Source organism: Lactuca virosa, chromosome 5, assembly GCF_052849685.1.
Source record: "Lactuca virosa cultivar CGN04683 chromosome 5, Lactuca_virosa_CGN04683_v6, whole genome shotgun sequence".
Lineage (NCBI taxonomy): Eukaryota > Viridiplantae > Streptophyta > Magnoliopsida > Asterales > Asteraceae > Lactuca > Lactuca virosa.
Window position 1 is genome coordinate 187,073,248 of NC_136430.1, and position 6,140 is coordinate 187,079,387.

Sequence of the window (6,140 nt, forward strand, 5' to 3'; positions counted from 1 at the left end):
GCTAATTTTGAATTTATTTTTAATATTATTATTTTTAACAGACCAGGATAGGAAATCCGTTAAAAATTCATAACTTCTTCATCCGACGTCCGTTTTCATCTGTCTTTTTACCGTTGTACTTCTATTGACAATACCTTCAATTCTCGTTTAGGTTGTGTCGGCTAAAAATCACTCGATCTTTATTTCGAGTTTTTAGCTGTATACTGCTATACTGAAACATAGAAAAATCATTAACTTCTTCATATGAAGTCAGATTTTGACGTTCTTTTTATGAAAGTTCTCGGTTTAACATATTCTACAACTTTCATTTAGATTGTTAAGGCTAAAAAGCCTTTTATCGAAAATTCACATTTTACACTGAACAGTGTTTTGCCGATTTTGTCGCGGATCTTCGATTGGTCATAACTTCTTCGTTATAACTCGGATTTCAGTGTTCTTTATATTTTTGGAAACCTTGTTACAATCTCTACCACTTTGTTCATCCCAATTACGATTATTGATCAATTTATTTTTGACCTAAATTTGATTGGTGTTACACAAGCCTACTAGAGTAAGCACAATACTATAGTTGTATTTTTCTTAAAAAGAAAATATTAAGTTCTCTATAGTCGTTAGCTCTTATACCAATCTGTCACACCCCGACCGACGGTGGAAAACGTCGGGGTTGTGACGTTTTACAATTGGATCACAGTCAACCACATTTATCGAACACTTAACATATTTGAATCAATATTTTACAAACCTTTAAGTTTTGGAATTGAAATTGCATCTTCATAATTTCAACACACAACGGTAAATTTAAAGCAAGTCAAGTTTATTCCCAAAAGAAAGGAACTATAATTTCCTTAGAACCAATGCCCTACCTCCGGCTTCTTAGTTACCTGAGAATACATATTTCAACTAAAATTGTTGGTGAGTTCCACAGGTTTTTACTCCGTGAGTTTTATAAAAAAAAATATTTATAAAACGTGGAATGTTTAACAAAATAAGTTATGCAAAACATGGTCAACAATGTTACCGATATGCTTCGTGTGAGTGTCGATACTTAAAATCCGATACGAGAATCCATGTTAAAATACTTATGATAAAAGTAAATGTTAACATATTTTTGTTAAGCAAAATATTAGGTGCTTATATAAATAAACACTACTAATCGTTTTAACAATCTACAAACAATATTTATACTACATACAACCTCATCCTAGATTGTATTAGTATTATTGTATCCGAGATCTTGTTATAATTCCAAATCGTTTGTGTTTGAAAACTTTTGGTTGTAACGCTTAATAATGTATAGCTACCAAAGTTTTAACAGGACAACAATCGTATGTGTCCCTATACGAGTTTAAACAACACGTCGGTTGTAAGTGCCTTTACACGAGTTTAAACAACATGTCGATGTAAGCGTCCATAACAAATGTTTAGATAGTACTCCGACTGTAAGTGACCATATCAATGTTTAGACAGTACTCCGACTGTAAGTGATCACAACAATGTTTAGACAGTACTCCGATTGTATACAACACCCCAACTGTGAGTGACCAAAACCAACATGTTTCAAATCATTTTATGCCATAAGGTTTTCAACATGATCATATTAGAAACACTTGTTATCATTAACACTTTTGTGATCCTAAAGTGTGTGAATTAAACATTGTCATAAGTTGTGTTTCTCTTATCTACAACAAATCTTTGTGTATACATTTGAAAGACCAAACAACAAGGTTAATCAAAAGGGAAATTCTGTCCATGTTATTAGAAAAATTATAGAAAAATCATCGTAAGTTGTAATTAGGATCCGTAAACTCCCAGAGCTTAAAAAATGAGTATACATTGTGCTTAATTTTTACCCTGACCTTAAGTGGTTCCTAACCAGAGTGAAAATGTTCATTTTTACAGACTAGTCCGAAAATTTTCTGAAATGATAGGCCGTTTTGTAAAAATCATCATAAATTGTAGAAAAATTGTATGAACGGGTGCGAGTAGTCCTTGAAAAGGTATAGACCTAAAATATCTTCATGTTGTACAGTTTTGAAATCCATAAGGTTTAAGAAGGGAAAAACAGTATTTTAACAGCCCACAACTTTTCTGTGAAAAGATGAGATTTAAGCTTAGAAATGTTTAGTGATATAACTTGTATTTTTAGTTAGCAAAGCATTTAAATCACCCAACTAGAATTTTTTTAGTGTGTATTCTCCCCCAAAACTTGTAAAACATAAAAGAGGGGCCGTAGAAAACTCACTTTTGTTGCGTAAAGTTATTCGGTTTGAGAACGATTCGGGCGGTTTCCGGTTCCACTCAAGCTCGTGATTTGTGTATTCTTTTGGATGTCTTAACACAGAAAGACATATATTTACTTCTAAGATAGACTTTTCTCATGTCTTAAATCACTTAAAACTAGTGAACTTTATGATAAAAGGAAAGAGTAGGCATAAAGAGTATACCTAGCTTTTACTTGGATTTAAAGTATCTTGCCAAAAGGGTGTGGAAAACACAAGTTTTTTGAGAGATGAAATGCAAATTTATCTGGGGTTTTAAGTGCTTGAAAGTAGCAACATATGGGCTAGTTTGAATCTCGAAAATGGGCAGCAAGATGAAGAACTTTTGGGTGTTGGTTAGATGCTCGAAAACAACCACTTTTTTGGCTATGTTGTTGTCACGAAAATTCCCAATAAAAGGGTAAGAAAAGAGTTGTTTATCCACTGTTTTGAGTCCTTATTTTTATGTAGCATAACAACTAAATTCCAGGGGTATTTAGAGGTGAAAATATCAATCAAAAGGAAGGTGGATATAGGTGAAATGGTGGCTGAAAAACCAAGGGACAACAGCCGCTTAAGGTTCACGGTTTTGATGGCTTTGGAAGGAAGTTTGTGCGGCTGAAATGGGATGAAGATTGAGAGGTTTTCTATGGAAAGTTTGCTGGAGATATGAAGAAGAAAAGAGAGAGAGAGAGAGAGAGAGAGAGAGAGAGAGAGATCTCGATATTTATAGGAGAAGAGGGATATAATAATAAATCTTCTAAGCTAGATTTGATGTTATCTTTAATATGATTAGATTTGATCTTGTCTTGCCACTTGCCTAGTTAGTGTAGCATCTCGAGTCCGAAGTATAATATTTAAATAAATTTGAATTCGTATTTCAGTGCAACTCGACGAGTTGGATTCCCCAACTCGCCGAGTAGAGGAGTTAATGGCCGCGTTATTTTTAGAGTCTACTCGACGAGTTGGAGGACCCCAACTCGACGAGTAGGTGTTGAGTGAGAAAACCCTAATTTTCAGGGTTTGTGTCCTATTTAAAGGACCTTAAGCATCCATTTCCGCCTCCCTTATCACCCTAACACTCTGTGAGAAACCCTCATCGAGTTATATCCTTGTGTGAGAGGAAGATAGGCTAACACTTCATACTTTGGTGCACTTTTGGAAGAAGGTTGAGGAGCAAAAGGCTTGGGACTAGAGGGAGCTTTTGGATCTGGTGTTCATTCATCCCTAGCTGCTGTTTTAAGGTAAAAAGTCACCACCTTGCTCATTGTTTGGGTAGATCCCTTTTCTAGGGAGTTTAGGGCCTTTTTACATCCTTCTTTGAGTTCTGGAGTTATTTGAGCTTGCCATGGAGTTGAGACTCCAGATCTGGACAATAGGAGGTCCCTTGAGCCCAAAGGTCCAAGCTTTATCAAGCTAGTTGCAAGCCTTTATCCATTAAACCCTATATAGAGCATGTTTTGGCATTTTGAGCCTTAGATGTCATGCATGGACGTAAAGCTTGCAACTTTACATGGTATTTCAGCCTTGGGAGGCTAGATCTAGAGTTTGGGATATTATTTTTGCTTAGAATCGTCGAAATGAGAATTTGTCTTGAGGGACTCAACGAGTGCATGAGCCAACTCGACGAGTCAGCAAGGGTTTCCCCGATAGCCTGAACACGCTACAACTTGGCGAGTTGGTGAGACACCTCGACGAGTTGAGTTGGAGTTTTCCCGATTTTCTGAGGACAGGGGGAGCTCGACGAGTCACATAGGTGCACTCGCCGAGTACGGTCAACATGGACCGTTGACTTCCGTTGACTTTTAGGGTTTAGTCAATTGTGGACTTTGGAGACCATGGAGGGGTAAAATGGTCTTTTCGCCCTTTTTGAGATCTAATAGAGGAGTTAGCTTAGCATTTTGAGTGGTTATTACAAATTGCTTATTAGAGATAATTATGTTATGTAGGCGGCGTCAAGACTGTTCGTGGGGTACTAGATCTACTTGCATACTAACGAGGCGAGTCCTCTCACTATACTTACATGTGTGGTAATGTTGTGTGACCGGGGGGTCTTATTTGAGTTATCGACCGGAGGGTACTATCTGCTTATATTGAGTTATGTGATATTATGCATCTTGTCTTTGTGATATATGCTATATTATTCTGTGCATTACTGAGATAGGACCGGAGGGTCCAAACCAAGTTGTGAGACCAGAGGATCTTCAATGAGATACAGGACTGGAGGGTCCGACTCGAGCTGCGAGACTGGAGGGTCTTCACTGAGACACAAGACCGAAGGGTCCACACTGAGCCGTAAGACCGGAGGGTCCTCACCGATATGCATGCCCGGAGGGTCCATGCTGAGCTATAACCATGAGAGGCTTATTATTTGTGTTTATGGTATTTTGGGGAACTCACTAAGGTTTGTGCTTACAGTGTTGTGTGATATGTGTTTCAGGTACTTCTCAGGATCGCAGGAAGGCACCTGCTTGATTGTACACACTTGTTGCAGATTATGTTGTGGATTATGGGATATTATCAATTGTTTTGTTGACTCGTGTTCTGACATTTGATACGTTGTGGTTTTGAGAACATGTGACATTGAATTTTTATGTGATTTAAAAATGAAAAATTTGTTTGAAAATTTATGGTGTTACAAGTTGGTATCAGAGCCTTGGTTTGAGGGATTTGGATGTACTCTTGGGTATGTTTGGACTCAAACTGAGGATTTGAGAAAATTATATAAAAAGAAATGATTTTTCTAAAAACGAATAAGAGCTTTTAAGAGAAAACGAGACGGAGCAGTGTGTAAAATCAGCCAGAACCCGAACGGTGATTTCCCAAAATACCATTACTTGTTTGTACTATGAGATATTTATGAGATATTAGATTTGCATGCTAGAGGATATGCTAGGTATTTCAGAATTTAGAGCTAGAGTTGCCTGATTCATGATGCCTTAGCCTAGGGTATGCCTTTGATTGATCTTATCTGCTATTTGCTCTGTGTGTACTGAGTAGGAGAAACATACCAGGAATCTTCTAGAGAGAGTTTTGAGTAATCTGGGAGAGATACCTAGATGAGCATCGAGGAATCTACCGAGAGAGAGTAGTTTGATATCCATGAAGGATAGAGTGCTTGTTAATTAGAATCCTAAGAGGAGGACTTGGGACGACTACAGGTTGGTGTGGAAGGTAGTATTGGGCCCGTACTACTAAAAACATCGGTTCTGTATGCGGCCCAAGTAAGAACCTTAGGATACTAAGGAGCATTTAGGGGTGAGCAAGGGCGTGAATGCTGAGCTAGTCTCTGATGATTTTCGTGTTTGTATTTCAGAGACACTATGGTGGTTACCCACAACAACCCCGGGGGTAGTGGTACCAGTGACGAGGAGATACGTAGGATCATGCATGAGGAGGTGGATGCAGCTATCAAAGAGGCTATACCAGAGATGTTCGGGTCTATCAAGACCACCCTGAGTGAGACGTTTGATGAGAGATACGCTGTTGTTACCGAGACTGCTGTTGCCTCAGCCACCGCAGCCCTCGCTGCTTCGAGGCTACAGGGAGGTGACTTATTGTTGTTTTGTGAGTTCAGAAACACGAAGCCACTAGAGTTTGATGGGACGCAGGATCCGGTTCGTGCTGAACCAACTTTGCTTGGGAGAGAAGGACCGGTGGAAGTTTGTGACGACTGATTTTACCCCTGCATATCATGCTGCAGTGACTTAGGAGAGGTTCACCAAGTTATTCCGAGATGAGTATGTTCCCCAGGTGGAGAGGGAACAGTTGGCACAGGAGTTTCTGTCCCTCAAGCAGAGGACAGAGTCTGTGACATAGATTACGAGGATGTTTCATGAGAGGGCGTTGTTTTACCTTGAGCACGTGTCCACCTAGCAGGCA